The sequence below is a fragment of the Streptopelia decaocto genome (assembly GCF_964273445.1).
Source record: "Streptopelia decaocto genome assembly, chromosome: 2".
Taxonomy (NCBI): Eukaryota; Metazoa; Chordata; class Aves; order Columbiformes; family Columbidae; genus Streptopelia; species Streptopelia decaocto.
The window spans coordinates 55920859-55940185 of NC_138655.1; positions in this window are offsets into that span (position 1 = coordinate 55920859).

A 19327-nucleotide genomic window follows, 5' to 3' on the forward strand; every position below is an offset into this window, starting at 1 on the left:
GGGCCATGTCCCAGACTAACTCCCAGCCCCCCCCTCACCCTGCAGCGGGCGCCCCCCGGCCCGCCACTAACCGAGAGGTTTAATGAAGAACATTTTTATCGGCCCCTTCTCACACCCGCCGTGCCCCACCGCTCCCCGAAGCTCCCCCACTCTGTTAACCCCGCTCCGCCCAGCCGACTCTGCCGCTTAGCCCCGCCCCTTCTGGCGTCCCTGGCGTTTAGCCCCACCTCCTGGTGCTTAGCCCCGCCCCTCGGGGCTTAGCTCCTCCCGGTTCTGCCGCAGCTGGGGCCGTTCGCGCCATACCGACCCGGGTTCCCTTCCGAGTACCCGTCAGCGGGCTGGTACCCGCGCGGAGGTGCTGAGCGCGGCATCTCCAGCCCCCGTGGTGACTGCCGTACAGCGCTGCCCTGCGTGCCGTTGCTCCCAAGCAGCCGCGGACACTATGGGCGTGAGGCCAGGTATTGGGTGGTTTATAGAATCATAGCATCATTTCAATTGAAAGAGACCCTCAGGATCATCGAGTCCAACCATAACCTAACTCTGGCACTAAACCGTGTCCCTAAAAACCTTGTCTAAATGCCTTTTAAACGCTTCCAGGGATGGTAACTCCACCACTTCCCTGGGCAGCCTGTTCCAATGCCTGACAACCCTTTCCATGAAAAATTTTTTCCTAATACCCAATCTAAACCTCCCCTGGTGCAACATGAGGCCATCGTTTCCTCTCATCCTATCACTTGCTACTTGGGAGAAGAGACTGACACCCTCCATGCTACAACCTCCTTTCAGGTAGTTGCAGACAGCGATAAGGTCTCCCCTCAGCCTCCTTTTCTCCAGGCTGAACAGCCCCAGCTCCCTCAGCTGCTCCTCATCAGACTTGTGCTCCAGACCGTCACCAGCTTTGTTGCCTCCTCTGCATTCTCTCCAGCACCTCAATGTCTTTCTTATGATGAGGGACCCAAAACTGGACACAGTATTCGAGGTGTGTTTCTCAGCACAGCTTCAGGTGTGTGAGGTGAAGAGGAGAGGCTAGTGGGGCGAGGCACTCACACCATGAGCGTGCCAATGCTGTTCCGTCAGGAAGCTGCTGACAAGGTGGCAGCACGGTGTGAAGGCCGTGGTAGCACAGGTAGCCAGGGACGATGCCCGGCATGGGTGTCACCTACCCAAAGGCCAAAAATTGGGTGCTGGAGAAATGCTGTCTGAGCGCTAGGTGAGCTGAGTTAATGTTCCCCTCCACTGAGATGTTTTGAAAACACAGGGACAAGGGTCACTCAGCATGACGCGAGAGATCATAGAATTGTAGAACAGTTTGTGTTGGAAGGGACCTCCAAAGGTCATCTGTTCCATGTATGTGCAGTTGCGTAGGTAAGGCAAATGGTTTTGGAACAGACTTCTGGTTTTGACGTCCAAATGCCCGTCATCCGCTGTTTCATTTCCTTCCTGTCTGTGGACTGCAGTCCTGTGCTCCAAATACACCAGCTGATGTTCTCCCTCAGGTCCCATAATGATCCTGGTATCCTGTACTGTGGGGTTTTGCATGGTGCACCTGTGAAGCATGGCTGATAGGACAATATGCATCAGTAAGTTAATAGCATGCCTTCCCAGGTAATTCAAGGAAATGTTGCATACAATTTTCTTGAACTGTGCTTTCAAACTTTGAAAGCTACATAGAGAGTAGCTTTTCTGGATTTTTCTGCCTGCAAGACTGAAGGACAGGCTGTGTCTGTCATTCTGCAGGTGTTCTCTAGTTAATCGATGTGCTACAGGTGTTCAGTTGTGAAATATATTAGGACAACATCTGTGAATTATGTTTTTGATTTAGGAGTGCAGAGAAGAAGTACCCATCCTCTAGGTAATTGTTATTTTTAATTTTAAAATGGTTTTTTGAATTCATGTTTCAGTGAACAAAAAGTGTTCTTAACCTCAGAAAACTGATCTTGCACAGGCTGGGTATAAGAAAGTAAACGGATACATAGAAACTGCAAAATATCAAATCTTCATTAAAAAAAATTAAAATATACAACTTCCTCACTGATTTTAGTCTTCAGTAAGCTTATCTCTGGATATGAACATGCTGACCCATCTGTATTTGCAGCATTTGCTACTACAGCCTTTTTTACCCCTTGCTGGAACTTCCTTTAGGTCACAGACATCATGATACCCCATGAAGCCATCTGACATGGATCACAGCTGAAGAAGGCCCAGTCACTGCCCTGTCAGTCCAGAGAAGAGAGAGTGATGCTGCCCAATGACATGTTACTTTCTCTTTATTCTCATGCAAAGGCCAGGGAATACTTGGAGGTTGCTGCCTGTGAAGGGTGAGTAGATGTTGTGCTTGAGTTGAAGGACAGCTCTATCAGCTGAGGAGCAGCCCATGTGTATCAGCTGAGCAGGCCACTGAGAGGTTTTGAGAAGGATGCAGGAGAAGTGGTAGTTTTGGTATATAAACATAAAAACATGTACTCTGCTCTTCTGATTAGCAACCATTATGCAGATGAGAAGCTTGTGTTTGTCATTGTTCATGATATTTGGGGATTTACAGATGTCTTAGAAGAGCAATAACTGGTAAAGCAGGGGTTTCTGGAGAAATTGATGTTGTTTGCTTTTTGGTTGCTATTTTCTTACTGCAAATATGCTGAAAACATTGTACTGGTTATCTGGTTTGGGGTAATTGAGCCCAGGATAGGCCCAGGAGTACAGTTATAATGATCTATGGAGGAGAACTGTGTATATAACATAAGCCAAGTACACTCATTAGAAAACTTCATTTATTCTATTGCCAGCATATGCCAGTTCTCTATTAGCTGTGCAGCCAAACCCAGATGAACGACTGCATAAACTCTTAAGCTTTTAAGATTGCATGAGACATGTGCAAAGCAAGATAATGGAGTTGCTGGAATATGTGGTATATTGTTAGTGTTTTTCTGAGTATAAACATGAACAAGTAGTTATTGCAATGTTTTCTTATTAAAATGTCTGATAATTTGAGAAGCCCCCTGCTGTGCTGACAAAACAGTAACTTCAGGGTAGTTGGCATCCACAACAGTTCTGATCTCAAAATTGGTTTTGATGCCTTTTTTCATGTGAATGAAAAAGATCAATCGTGTTAACTTTAAATGCTGCTTGTCCAGTGACCTTGGCCAAACAATTAACTTTAGTACCAGTCTGGAATGGACTAAGTGCGTGTTCCTCCATCTGTGCATTTTTTGGCTCATTCACTGGAATTACTTAAGTATCATTTATTGGAAATGATCTGGTTTGTGCTGCTTTTCTGAGAACCATTTTGGATACTGGTAGATGGAGAACAAATTCTTCCCTGAGGTGGTTTTATCCAGAAATATACTCCATATCAGTCTTAGCTGTTAAGGAAGAAAGCTGTAATGTGCTTAAGCTTGCCACGATGTGAGAGGATGAGAACATATCATTCCTGATTTAAGTCTTATAGACCAAGGCCTAAAGGAGAAAAGGATCCTCCCTTCTCACACACACTGGGTAGGACTGGAAACCCAGAAGAGCTGGCTGCTCTTCTGGCATCTGCTATAGAGCAGGAGAAGCAGAATGAAAAGGCCCAATGGTCAGGATGAAATAGGTTTTCTTTGTTCTGTACATTTACAGTGGAGCCTTGTTCAAGTAAACGTTAAAATTCCTATTACTTAAAGCGAGTGCCAGTGCAAATACCTGTCTCCAGCTGTGTTATTGATTTCCTTCCCCTGCAAACTGTATTTTGGCATACAACGAAAGAAAAAAAGGAAAAGGAAAAGCAACAACAACAACAACAAACCCCACCAAAACTTCAAAATATACGTAGCAAAATGCAAATCCTTGTAGCAGCAACAGAAGCAGAAGCACAAGGGACCCTAACATGTTTGCATTCAGCTAAGGAAGTCTGTCACATCAGTCACAGGTCTACAACAGCGGGATTCTAGTGTCCAATGTCTGTTAAAAAATGGCTATGTAGTAAAAGTGATGGAATTATGTACAGAAGCTGTAACTGTGCTTTGAAAAGAAGGACAACACAGCTGTGCCCAGACTAAATGATTGCCCAAACTGTAGTTTGGAGTTCTGGGTAGAAGAAATTAATGGCCAAGGAAGAAAGATTAAGGTCCCTTTAGGAAGTCCATTTTACAGCCCAGAGCTTTGTGCCAGTCTGTATGGCACTGGACTCCCACGGTGAAGCCAAAATAATTGTGGAGTGCCAAAAGGAAAGGGCAGCTGGCAGAAGTGCTGTCACAAGTGAATGGACACTAGCTAGCTGAAAAGGCAGCCAGCCAGGATGTCTGCTGGGCAGAGCGACTTTGGGCTCTGCTGTGGCTTTGTGAAACAGCCCTTCCAGCAACCCAAGCTGGGCTGAGCAGGCAGCCGCAAAACCTAAATGCCTGTGAGTCAATGCAGGGGGTGTGGGGTGCGGCTGCAGGAAGAGGAGGAGGGCCAGTTGCCAAGAGAAAGATGACACCAGGTTATCATTTTTATCACTCTAGAGAGAATCTTGCTTGCCGGGGGTCCTTTTATATATTGTTTCATTTTCTGTTCCTCTTTTCAGCCCTAGCTACAGTGATATTTATTAAAATCATAGTTTGCAAGTGAGAAGGTCTAATTTGGTGAGTGTCCAGAGTGGTTTGATGTCATTCCATGTTCTCGGCTAGAAAGTAATCTTTCACTAGAAACTGCGTCTATAGAAACTGCTTATAGCTGACATAAAGTTCTCACATTGGAAGTTTACTGAGACTTGCATTTGTTAGAAGGTCACTGGCTTAGTAGATTTTAGAATGGTTTTCCTCAGAGACTGAATAGAGTTGTTCCAGGCTGTAGACCATTTCTAATCTCAGAGTTATTTCAAAGCATCAGTATGCATTACTGTATAATGGTTAAAAAGGTGTCTAAAATGCAGTTTTGGAAACTGCTTTATGTTGCTGGTGAGTCTTTAATTCACATTCTCTCATAATTTTGAAATCATGTCACCATGATCTTTTAACTTGTCTGTAACACAGATTCTGTTTTAGTGGCTTCCATCACAGAATCACAGAATTGACTGGGTTGGAAAAGACCTCAGAGATCATCGAGTCCAACCCATGCTTGACTGTATGTATTTTCATCTACATTCAAGCTTATCTTCCAGATTACAAAATGAAGGGTATTTGCTGAATTATAGCTGAAAAGATTGCAACGCACAGCTCGTACCTTTGTTATTTGCTAGGACAAGTTCTCGTAAGAAAATACTGTTTGGGGAGAAGACGACTTTGTACTGAGGAGTATCAGTAAATGTTTCTGTTATGAATTTATGTTCTAAATGTTGTGTTCCAGTTTTTCTTTGGGTTTCCTAGCATCTGAACAAAGCAATTATGCCTATTTTCATGGGTGTAAAAGTCTCCAAATTGTGTTTGCCTTTTTTTTCCTCCCCCCAACAGTTTGAAATAATGTAATTAACGTCTTTTTGACAATGCGATTTAGGATTTTAATCCTCTTTGTAATTTATGTTTCTGCATTAGACAACCTGAAGTGCCAATAACAGGAAAGGCGTTTATTTTTTACTACTGGCTGTAATAACGATTTAAAAAATCTTATTGTTACCAGCTTCATAGAAACTTGATTCTACCATGTGGTGATGACCCTTCAGCATATATTATAATAATGACTTTCTCCTTTCCTGTGCTAGCAGAGGTAGATCTGTGCAAGGTTTGTGATATCTTTGTCTGGTTTTAAGTTGACATTAATATATCTGATTTCATACAATTTCCCGTATAAGCTTGTCCTATTGAGATAATCAGCAGCCCTGGAGGAGCCACATTCTCTGAGTCACTGTTTCGATGGCAGAGTTCCATGAATGTGTGGCAAGTTTTGTCTGCTGAGATGTCCTTTGGTATGTTATACATAGCAAGGTGTTTGTGCGTGTGTCACTGTGGAAAGGCATCGAATCTTCTAAGGACTGTGGAACACTATATAAGGATTTGCTTAGCTACATTAACCTGGCAAGGCAGGATTGCAATAATCAATGCACCTCTCTTCTTGCCCTCAAAGTAGATCAGAAAGCAAGGAGGAAAACAGATTTTACCTGTAGGTGGCAAAGAGCCACAAAGAAAAAGTTAATTTTTCAAGCAGTATGATTTCCTAACAAAACCAAATTAGTAGTGCATGCAAATTTTTTTTTCTTTGATAAATTTTTTTCTTGTGAAAATGGCTTTGAAACTTATCTACCAAAGGAAGGAGTCTTAAAAAAACCTGGTTTGCATAACAAGTATATTACTGTTTCTGAATGTACGCTATGTTTTCTTTGGTCCAGACATTTAAAACCGCTAATTCATACCCTTATGGCATATGAATTGCTGTAACTGCTAAACCAATTTGTTTGTTTTCTCAAAGCAAAGAAAAACTGAGTATAATGTACTGAAAGAAGGATCCATAACACAAGGTTTCCAATTGGAATGCTGTCAAGGTCTTTAACATCTTATTTTAGCCAGTGGAACAGTTCCAGCAGCTCAAGTCATGACACTCCACTTACTGGAATTAACAGCCTGGGGAGAAGTGTGCCCTTGTACAGAACACATCCAGTATCAAAATGGATGTATGAAATTCTATGGATCTTTTGAATTTTAGATCTTGTTTCTTGCTGTCTGCAAAGAGACACCGCTGCTCATTAAAAGCTATTATTTTATTTTTAAAAACACTGTGGTACCACTTCTTAGACAGCTGCAGCTTCTTCAGGGGCAGACAGTAGTACCCTCTAAATACACTGGAAGTCCTTTATCACAAAGAAAATGCTTAAGGTGTCCTAGTACACCATTTTCTTTACTGTGCTACCCTTTTATAAAAGAAATGTCACAACCCTGTGTTAGATCACTCAGATTCTTCTCAAGATTTAAGTATAAAGTAATGTATTTACTAACACAGATTTGCAGTAATGGAATAATGCTACAAAGAAAAATAAGTGAGTTATTAAGATTGTATTTGTCAAGAAATATCCTTCAGGGTCACTTTGGCATCTCAGCTAGCTTCTAGCTCCCATTCTCTTACACTAATTTGGAAGCTCTACTCGCTTGAAATTGATTTTCTTTGTCCAGAATGGCTGCGTGCCTCCTCCTAAGCACTGAGCAGGAAAGGTTGGATGCAGAGCGAAGGCAAAGGTTTTTTTTTCCTGTGTCCAAGCAAGACAACCTTAGTTTTGCCCTTTGTTTTTCTCGATTAAGAAACAAAATTTAGTTGAGTCTGGTGATTAGATTCTTGAAAGTGATTCTGTGAGGAGGGGATTAGGACACATGAGTGCCACAAGCCTGTATCTGCCTACCCCAACAAGTTGGTACATTAACATTTCTATCATAATCAGTACGCTCCTGCTTTCCCATTGCTTCTCAACACATTGCTAAGACCTTATACATGGTGTGAACAGAAATTATAAATGCACAATGTAATTTCTAGATCCAGAATATATTTTGCCTGATGAATACCATGTAAGGAATAGATATGACACCAGCAATGGCAAAACGAGAAGACAAATGTATTATTTGTGAAACTGTGCCACATATGCACTCTTGTTTCTAGGAGTTTGCTCTGGGGAACATCACAAGTCCCGTGGTGTCAGTATTTCTTGGTCCCATAAAAAGTGGTAAGGATAATTCTCACTTAATTTCCAGAGTTTGGAAAGTAGGATGAGGCAGATCACTGATGGAAGTGACTCCTTGAGCCATTACAGCTAAATCTGCTGTCAAACATGCATCAACTGTATGCAGCATCAACACAGAATTTACACAATTCTGTCACAACAAGTGGAATAAATCCTGAATATCTTTGGAAAGGAGGTTCCAATGAAATAATGCAATGGTTATATCTTTAAAATATAAATATGTATGCCTTTCAGGATGCCATAAAAACTTTCCTTTCTCTTTCTTTTCCTCTCACTTTCCTGAGAGCGGAAGTAGTTGGGAGTGCTTTCTTCACATGGAAGAGTGAGTCATTAACAGGTTCAGTAATTAATTAGATTATTGAAATGTGATTCAAGTTATACCCTGCTGGTTACACTAACTGGAAATGTACATGCACAGCGTTTTATAAAACTTTTTAATAATGTGAGTTGCATATGTGTATGCATTTAAATCTACCAAGTGTTACCAGATGGGATGGAAATTAAATTATCTAGAATTACAAAGTGCTGAGTTACATTTTTTTCAATATTAAAAAATATTTCTATAAAAAGTAGGGCAGATACTTTTCATAATCAGGCCGATAACTGCATGATTAACTCTTTCAAGTTTACCTCTTTCAACATTAGAGTGTAGCATTCTTGGGGGAATATGGAAATAATATTTCCATTTGACTAATCTGTGTAATTGAAGAAACAGTGGATAAATAAACTCCATGCATAGAACATTTTGATTCAGCATTTCATGCATGTGTTTATCCTCTGTGCATAATACTTATGTATATAAATATCATCAGTTCCCGCTATCCTCCCACAGAGCACTGCAATGTGCTGCGTATTCTCTTTTTATTTCAGATGTTTCGAGGACATTTGTCAGGCTCAAAAGTTATGCTCAGTACTTGGGGACAGTATATCAGCCACTCACCTCTTTGGAGGGAGCACACCCTTGTAGCTGACTGTAAGGCAGCACAAATCTGAAATAATTCGATTTCAACTTGTTCAAAAGCAGATAATTTCTGCGAAATGTTAAATAAGTTGTCAGTAGAAATGATGTCTGTTAGGCAAACATTGTTTTCTCCACAACATGGCATGTGAGTTACCTTGGGCAGGCAGCAATTGCTGGTAATTAGTGTCACTGCTCTGACCTTTGCCGAAAAACGAATTCACGGTTCAGCAGCTGCTAATAAGCCTCCACAATAGCACTGTGCGGGAATGTTCAAAGTGCCATTAATCCTCAGGCATGATGTGAACATGCCTTAAAATACTCGAGTGCTCTTTGCAGTGTGGTCACAGGGCAGATGCTCTCTCAGCTTTGGGCTGTGTTTGTTTTGACGTGTCTAGAGTTTTCAGTTTAAATATCTGTCACAGCACAAACATCCCTTATTCCTGTAAGGTCGACTAACCATGCTAATTAGTATGAGTCTGCAGAAAAGAGACTTAACAATACGCAGACGTGAGTCTTGTATTGCAACAATGAAGTTTAGAATAATTTAATTGAAAGTACGTTAACAGAAACTATGACCATACAGTTTATGCAATCACAATTTTAAATTATGTAAATTCTTTGCTGCTTCTAACGATTGGTGCCTTGGGTAATCTGTCCTCTTGGCAATTCTTGTTGGAAATTTCTCCTGGTTATAATTCTGATCTAACAGTACCTCTGGCTTGAGACGTGATGAATAAAGTGGCCAGTGATAAGTATAAAATCACTGTACAGTGCCTCTTTGGAGGGAGCCCACCCTTGTAGCTGACTGTAAGGCAGTGTTTTTGTTAGTGAGAATTTCACTGGTGGGGAGAAGCCTTAAGTGAGCACAACAAAACATTTTCAAAATTTCCAGTCAATGGGAGATTTGCTGTTGTAGTCATGTGTTGGGTTAGGGAGCAATTAAATAGTCTGGACATCCATAAATCCATGGGTCCAGATGGGATGCATCCGCGGGTGCTGAGGGAGCTGGCTGAAGTCATTGCTGGACCGCTCTCCATCATCTTTGCCAAGTCTTGGGAAACGGGAGAGGTGCCCGAGGATTGGAGGAAAGCAAATGTCACTCCAGTCTTCAAAAAGGGCAAGAAGGAGGACCCGGGTAATTATAGACCGGTCAGCCTCACCTCTGTCCCTGGGAAAGTAATGGAACAGCTTGTCCTTGGTGCCATCTCAAGGCATATCAAGGATAAGAGGGTTATTAGGGGCAGTCAGCATGGCTTTACCAAGGGTAGGTCATGCTTGACCAACCTCATAGCCTTTTATGAGAATGTAACAAGGTGGATGGATGATGGCAGAGCGGTGGATGTGGTCTACCTTGACTTCAGTAAAGCCTTTGACACAGTCTCCCACAGCATCCTCACAGCTAAGTTGAGGAGGTGTGGTCTAGACAATAGAGTAGTGAGGTGGGTTGCAAACTGGCTTAGGGAGAGAAGCCAGAGAGTGGTAGTCAATGGTGCGGAGTCTAGTTGGAGGCCAGTATCTAGTGGAGTGCCTCAGGGGTCAGTGCTGGGGCCAATATTATTCAATATATTCATTAACGATTTGGACAAGGGAATTGAGTGTACTATCAGCAAGTTTGCTGATGACACCAAGCTGGGAGGAGTGGCTGACACGCCGGAGGGCTGTGCTGCCATCCAGCGGGACCTGGACAGGCTGGAGAGTTGGGCGGGGAATAACCTAATGAAATTTAACAAGGGCAAGTGTAGAGTCCTGCACCTGGGCAGGAACAACCCCAGGTTCCAGTATAGGTTGGGAGATTACATATTAGAGAGCAGTGTAGGGGAAAGGGACCTGGGGGTCCTGGTGGACAACAGGATGACCATGAGCCAGCACTGTGCCCTTGTGGCCAGGAAGGCCAATGGCATCCTGGGGTGTATTAGAAGGGGGGTGGTTAGTAGATCGAGAGAGGTCCTCCTTCCCCTCTACTCCGCCCTGGTGAGACCACATCTGGAATATTGTGTCCAGTTCTGGGCCCCTCAGTTCAAGAAGGACAGGGAACTGCTGGAGAGGGTCCAGCGTAGGGCAACCAAGATGATTAAGGGAGTGGAGCACCTCCCTTATGAAGAAAGGCTGAGGGAGCTGGGTCTCTTTAGTTTGGAGAAGAGGAGACTAAGGGGGGACCTTATTAATGTTTATAAATATATAAAGGGTGAGTGCCATGAGGATGGAGCCAGGCTCTTCTTGGTGGCAAACAATGATAGGACAAGGGGTAATGGGATCAAGCTGGAACACAAGAGGTTCCACTTAAATTTGAGAAGAAACTTCTTCTCAGTAAGGGTGACAGAACACTGGAACAGGCTGCCCAGGGAAGTGGTGGAGTCTCCTTCTCTGGAGACATTCAAAACCCGCCTGGACATGTTCCTGTGCGACCTCACCTAGGTGTTCCTGCTCCAGCAGGGGGATTGGACTAGATGATCTTTTGAGGTCCCTTCCAATCCCAAACATACTGTGTGTGTGTGACTGTGTGTGTGTGTGTCTTCTAGAAATTCAAGCATGCTTCTCCTGGAATCTTGTCTGGGATTTAATTTCGTGCTCTTAACCCAGATGTTTCAAATGCTTTGGAAACAATGAACTATTACTATTGTCAGAATAAATTCATCATCTTTGCTTTTAGAAATGTCAGAGGCAGGAGGAGCGTTTAGCAGACCTCTAGGGAGCCTTTTGGTTTTCTCTCTACAGGAGTCTGAAACCTTCCTAGATAGATCTGTTCAGCTTCTCCTAATGGTGGTCAAACTAGAAAATTGTCCAGCACTGTCCATTTAACATTTGCTGGTATGTATTATCTGGACTATGTCCTGAGAGTGTTCCTTAGTTAAATTAATTCCATCTTGTTACATCTCACAATGAGCTATATATAACATATGGCATTCATAAATAGGTGATTCCAAATCTATTACATAGTTTACCCATATGCCACATGAAAATTCAAAATCTGAGAGAGAGACATGGTGAGATGAAAGAGTCTTCTAACAGGCTGAAAACTTTGGCTGTGCCCTTCCACGTTACCCTTTCAACAATGTTCCCTTTAAAGTCTGAAGTTGTCCCTAAGTACAGATGCTTGCGCTTGCTGGGATTCCTGTTGGCTCTGGAGCATGTAATAGATTGTGATTCCTTAAGCACTTGCTTTAAGATACATGAAAATGGCCCCAAGGATTATTCTTTTGCTGGAAGTCAGAAGTACAAGGCTGTTTTTAGCATGGGCCTTCTGTTTGTTAAACTGCTGGCCTTGTAGATGCAGAAATATATTAATGTTCCTGTAAAGCTGCTTAAATATTTTTTTTAAATGGGTAATCCTGTTGGGTTTGGGGACTATGTGTTTTTTTACAACATTAATTTCAAAAGCTCTTTAGTACATTGTGGCTAAATAGCATTTTAATGAAGCATGTTTGTTACACTTACTGACAACAAAAGTATTGATCATGTAACAAGAGTAATGAGCAAGTTACTTCCATAGCTAATACTACAATGATAACATTGTGTTGTTATCATCTCTCAAACTGAATTCTACCACTTCTGCTGCACTAGAAGTTCAGATTTTTACCACAAAAAATGTTCAGATATTATGCCCTAATATAAGCATTTATTCTTCTTTTTCCAAATGAAAAACATTCTTAAAAACATTTAATTCTGCGGATAGGCAATGCTGATGTTTCCATTTTAACTTTAGAGTCTTTCTTTTATTTGAACAGAGAACAGCAGCGCCAGCAGCAGGTATAGGCAGTGTAGGCAGGTTGCCTATGGATACAGATGTTCGGGGTGGCAAAATGGTCCAAACAAGCGGAAGCCAAGCTCTGCTTCTTCCTCTGCCAAGGCCTTTCTCCTGTGGAGTGCCAGACCATGTTTGAGCTGTTCATGCTATGTGAGCAACCGATTTCTATCTCCTGCTGACAAACTCTCTCAGCCTGAGTGATTTGTACTTTTATACTGTATATATATATGTGTTATATTTATATGTGTTTTATTCTCGCTCTCAGAGGGAGTATGCACCAGTGGCAGTAACAAAACTGACCCTTCTGATTCAGTCCTGTCTCTGCCCCATCTCTTTACAGGAGCAGCTGAGCCCTGGCAGCCCTGGAGGAGATGTACATGGTGACTTGTTTGCTGCTTGAGAGTTAAGGAGCGTGAGCAAGGAGAGGCACAATCTCCTGAATTGAGAGACTGGAGAGCTGGGATCCTGTGATGGACAAAGAGTCAGCAAAAACCCAATGAGCCTTCTCAGCTTATCTCCCTGCACCTCCCTCTTCTCTTTCCTCCACACCCTTCCACATGTACCTCCACTTTCCACAACCCCCATGTTCTTTTTTATACATACTCTGACTACAAGTGCTGCAAAATTCAAATTTTTGTGTACGTGGAGAAGCCGTGCATCACAACCACTTAAATTTTTCCAAATTAATAAGCAGATTACATCAAGTGGAATACTCAGTTCTAAAATGTGAGAAAGGAAAATGTCAAATATAGGAAAAAATAAGATACCTGTGGTAAATGAAATGAAGTCACATTCAGGATGGGTGGCATCATGCTGTGTATCTGACATCAAACAGCGTCCTGTAAGAAACCACTTGGTGTAACATAGAATCATAGAATCATTTTGGTTGGAAAAGACCTTTAAGTTCATTGAGTCCAACTATTAACCTAGCACTGTGAAGTCCACCACTAAACCATGTCCCCAAGAACCTCATCTACATGTCTTTTAAACACCTCCAGGGATGGTGACTCCACCACTTCACTGGGCAGCCTGTTCCAATGCCTGACAACCCTTTCCATGAAGAATTTTTTCCTAATATCCCATCTAAACCTCCCCTGGCACAACTTGAGGCCATTTCCTCTTGGCCTATCACTTGCTACCTGGGAGAAGAGACTAACACCTCCATGCTACAACCTCCTTTCAGGTAGTTGTAGACAGCGATAAGGTCTCCCCTCAGCCTCCTTTTCTCCAGGCTAAACAGCCCCAGCTCCCTCAACTGCTCCTCATCAGACTTGTGCTCCAGACCCCTCACCAGCTTCGTTGCCCTTTTCTGAACTCTCTCCAGCACCTCCATATCTTTCCTGTAGTGAGCGGCCCAAAACTGAACACAGGATTCAAGGTGGGGCCTCACCAGTGCTGAGTACAGGGGGATCATCACTTTCCTGGTCCTGCTGGCCACACTGTTCCTGATGCATGCCAGGATGCTGTTGGCCTCCTTTGCCACCTGAGCACACTGCTGCTGTGTGCCCCACCACAGCTGTGCCTCAGCCTCCTCAGCACAGGAGGGTTGCCATCTCTATAGTGTCTCCATCCCACAGGAGACAGGCTGATGAGGAAAGGTTGTCAGATTTGCTCCTTCCCTCCACAGCACCACTTCTCCCCTCATGAGTGGCTGCTGAGGGGAATGGGAGTTGGCTCACGTGTGGGACACAGAGAGACTGTGGACTCTAGAAGGCAGACAGATGTTCACTGAGGGACATGTAGGTGCCAGAAGGGCCACCATCAAGAGGGGGACATGTGGGATAGTTCAGTGCTATGCTGCAGCTTTCGGCAGGCAAAAGGGCAGGCTCCAGGCCATAGGAAGGACAGGTCATCTGGGGAGAAGAAGAATTAGTGGTGTGACGTCCTTCTTCAAACAGAGTTCAGCAAACCCTGTCCAAATGACTAAGTATTACTATGGTGTCTGGTGATGCTGCGGAATCTTTTATTAAGGCAGTGGTAGATTCTTGTTACCATCCATCAGTAAAGGCATTAAGGGCTTCCTTAGCTTATAAACAAGGACAAATACCCATTCTGTAAACAACAGCTTTAATATTGCATTTTGTGTTAGAACACAACTGTAGTCTGCAAAAAATGGGTTAGTTTTCAATTTTGTCAGCAATTTATATGCCTTTTCTACTTCTGCTCTTTCTTTCCATACACACCAACGCAGACGGAGGAAAGCCACTGCTGCTAAGTTTAGACTTTTCTGTCTGTTCTTACTATGAAAACTCTCAGGGCCAGTTATTTTCCATTTTGACTCCTACAAGTTCAGTTTCTATTTCCCAACCTGAGATCACTAGTTTAAAGATAGCTTCGATGTACTCACACAATTTGAGATCAACCTTCATATTCATCTGTTACAAAACCTTTAGTATTCCCTTCCTAGCTGTCAGGTTTGTTCCTCGTCAGTCTGTTATTCCAATTTTCCCTCACATTTATTTGCACATTCTTGTGATTGAGAACAGTTTTCCATCCATAAGCCACTTACTCATGTAACATCACTTCTGTTTCCCCTTAACTCATCTCTTACCTGCTGCCAAAGCTCTGCTTGGTCATGAATGGGTAACTGTTTTGCTCAAATGGCATTTACTGATCTAATCAACTATTATTTTGCTTACTTTGTCTTCCTGTACTCTTTTTTACTCTCAGTTTACTCATGTAAAGACTCAGGGACTTTATTTACCTTCATTTTTGCCCATGAAATCTAATTTTTGCTACTAATTTCTTTCCATGACCTCAGCCATGCCTCTTAATTTGACTTACCTTTCATTGCAATAATTGCTGGTATTCTTTCTCCTTAACAGGAATGAATCACATATCTTTCAGACACTGCTGGGATTACATGTGCTTTCCTCAGAAACATCCACCTTTAGATTTCTAGTTTGCATGACACAGTATATTACACATACAAGACCACTTGCTGGCAGCATGACTAACATTTTCAAACTCTTTCAAGTAATTAAGCTTCAGATTCTCAAAGCTAAGCAACCTACTTAATGACTGGGTTTACTAGATCTTTCTCCCAAATCTAATTGCTCAATAATACCAACTAGTATTTCTACAGTGCCTTAATCCAGGAAACTCAAAATAATAGATATTATTTTACTCCCTATGGAATACTATGCATTGTTGGGAATCCAGTTTTTAAGGTAAGGAAAACATGGGACAGAAAAGTCTATGAATTTCACAGGGTCAGGCAGATCTTCCCTGTCAACGATAACATTTTTAAAGGGTTATCAGGAATGGAACCTTTAACTATGCTGCAAGCTGTTAGCTGTTAGCATGATAATCCACAATTCTCCATAATGGATCAACTTCTAGTGCAGGTAAGACTGAAGCATATGGTAGAGGCAGCCATATAGAACAGGCTTCATCAGCCTCTATCCTATGCTGATATAAACATCATTAATGCACACAGTTCATTATTTACTTCCTTTTGGGTAGGCCTTTGTATCTTTCAAAATCTCCCTCTATGGCCAGGAACATCTTTTACTTGTAGAAGATAGTCAAAATGGAAAATAGGAAAGGTAACCATATTTTCTTTAAATACAAGACAGCGTCAGTTATAGTAATTTTGAATATCCCTACCAATGCTAATACAGTTACACTGAACTTCCAGTAGAAGTAAATTAAGTTATGCAGGTTTATATAGTCAACTTGAGAACAAAATTGTCCTGCTGTGTCAAAAGTGAAAAGCTAACCTTATTATACTTTTCTTTCTTCTCCTATGCTGTAGTTCAATTTAATTTAATCTAGAGATAATACAGATAGAGATAATTTAATTTAATCTAGAGATAATACAACCCAAATGTTGAAAAATAAATATCAAGATTGTAATAATTCAGTGTAATCTATCTCTGCATGTGATCAAGCAAACAGTAAGGATAAATACAACTGTCTTTTCCACCTTATGCACACCACCACCACCGTGAATTTAATGTTTTTCTTTCCTTTTTAGCTCCAGGTCTAAGGGGAAGTCTCTGAGATTGGCTAACAGTTGAATCCAAATTCATGGCACAACAACTGGAAGCTGCAAATTTCCTGGGGTTTCCGTGAGTTCAGGCATGCTTCCATTACCTCGCTACAGGGCACACGGTGTGCTGGTTACCATCCATAACGAAGGATGCTTGTGCCCTGCTGATTGGGATCACACTGCTGTGCACCAACTTTTCTGCTTTCTAGGCACTCTAGAATTGCAGTTGCAGCACTTTTCAGCAGTCAGTCTCTCACTTTCCAGGTTTGTTACACCATTCAAAGGGGAATGTCTTGCTATGCAGTAATCTTAAATTAATTCTTAATTTCATCTAGATTAAAAGAAATCTTATTTCTTTAGTACTTGAGGTATTTTTTCACAAGATTGAAAACAGGCAACAGAATAAATAGGTTTATATTACACCTAAGTGAGGAAGTAAACCATTTCAACTACATAATCTATTCACATTATTTCCGTTTTATTAGGTTGGTGCAGAAGTAATTGCACTTTTGGACCATGAATTTTAAACAATTATAACTAGGCTGAAACACATATTTATTAACCAAAATAGGAACCATTATAGTCAACACATTTTTGCCAACAAGAAATAAGTTTGTTTATTCCTGGAGTGTAAAAATCTGTGCTTCGGGATTTGTTGAACTCTTGGAAAGCATTTTCTGTATCCTGCTGGTTGTGGAAGCATTTGCCCTGCAAAAGTTGTTGAGATGCTTGAAGAAGTGGTAGTCAGTTGGTGAGAAGTCAGGTGAATATGGCAGATGAGGCAAAACTTCGTAGCCTAATTCGTTCAACTTTTCAAGCTTTTGTTGTGTGAGGTGTGGTCAGGCATTGTTGCAGAGAAGAATTGAGCCCTTTCTGTTGACCAATGCCAGCTGCAGGTGTTGCAGTTTTCAGTGCATCTCATCGATTTGTTGAGCATCCTTCTCACATGTAACGGTTTCACCACGATTCAGAAAGCTGTAGTGGATCAGACCGGCAGCAGATCATCAAACAGTGACCATGAATGTTTTTTGGTGCAAGCTTGGCTTTGGGAAATGCTTTAGAGGTTCTTCTTGGTCCAGCCATTGAGCTGGTTGTCACTGGTTGTCATATACAATACACTTTTCATTGCACGTCACAATCCAATCAAGAAAATGGTTTGTTGTTGTTGTGTAGAACAAGAGAAGACAACACTTCAAAATCACAATTGTTTTTATTTTCAGTAAATTCACGAGGCATCCACTTAACGAGCCTTTTCAGCTTTCCAATTTGCTTCAAATGCCCAATGACCATAGAACAGTCAACCTTGGTTCTTCAGCCATTTCTGCTGTAGCTGTAAGAGCATTGGCTTCAATGATTGCTCTCAATTGGTCGTTGTCACATTTCAATGGCTGGCCACTATGCTCCTCATCTTCAAGGCTCTCTTCTCTTTTGCAAAACTTCTTGACCCACCACTGCACTGTACATTCATTAGCAGTTCCTGGGCCAAATGCGTTGTTGATGTTGTGAGTTGTTTCTGTTGATGTACGACCCATTTTGAACTTGAATTGCTTGAATTTGCTTTTTGTCTAACAACATTTCCATAGTCTAAAACTACACAGAAAATAAACAGCAAGTAATAAGTCAGTAGCAAAAAATCATAAAGCGAGAAAAGTGCATTGAAATGCTGTCTAATATAACCGGCTATATTTAAGAATGTATTCCAATATCAAACAGCAAATTTCAACAATGTAAAAACTGCAATTCCTTTTGCACCAACCTAACACTGTACTACCCTAGATGTCAAGACTTCTGTGGTCCTAGATATCTTATGCTCATGCTACATCATTGAAAAATCCCTCTTTTGCTGTAGCTTGTTAGCTTCTATGGCAAATTTCTTTTATAGCATTGTAAATCTTCCTGAAAAGGTCCAGAGAGATTTGATCTTATACAATAAATTTTATTTTAATTTTAATCCAGGAGGTAGTCTGGCCATTTAAAGAAAAATTTAAATACACATTGTTTCATTTCCCAGAAGATGCAAATGCCTCTTCATTAGACCAGATGTCATCTGCTCTACTTGTCTATTTAATGACTACTTGCCTTAAGAAAAGGTACGTCTTGTCCCCTCATCCCTTTGCTAATTTTGATGTTTCACTATGAAGCATTTCCTCTGTTGAGCCGTGGTTCTACATCAGTCTTTCCACTGATAAAAAACACCTGATACAAATGTCTATGTGGGGCAAATATATTTATCTCATTACTGGCTGTTGACTGAAATCAGACACAGTGGTCGACTGTCACTCTGGGATAACAATCCCCCACATATTTCCTGGATTTTTTTTAAGTGAGTGAAGATTTTGGACTTAGTTTCTAAATAAATGTAAACTGGCGTACCTGCATTGAGTCTAGAGACCGAGGAAAGGGCTAGATTGTATTTAGATGAATAAATAATTCTCTAAGTGCATATGTATTAGAATTTTTTCACTTACTGACCAAATAGAAGGTAAGGAAAAAAGTCTAAGTCTTGATGTGAAGTGTAAAATTTTTGCTGTCAAAGAAAATAAAACTTTTAGGTCAAACAAAAACATACATATGTACCACGTTTAAATATTTACATATTACTCAAATGAAACAGATTGATGCCAATTATTTGTGAATCTGATCATTTTACCCTGCTCCAACTACACCGATATTACTGGATGAAGAAATAAACTAAATTTAACCAGTTGAAAATTAGGAATTCACTAGTTGTAACATACTCTGAGTCTTGACAAAATAATTACGTCTCTAAAAATTGCAAAATAACAGGTTTTTGACAGCTGAATCACTGACTGGAAACTATTTTTCTGGGAAAAAAAAAAAAAAAAAAGACATACATTTTTTTAGAAATATAATCAACAGTTTACAGTAAAAGACATTTCCCAAAAGTAGCTAACAAAATCAACCATTCAGGGACACCGCCATGAATTAAAGAATTTGTAAACCAGATCTAATGTTTTTATTAGGCAATGGCTCTCCAGCTATTTGAAGAAA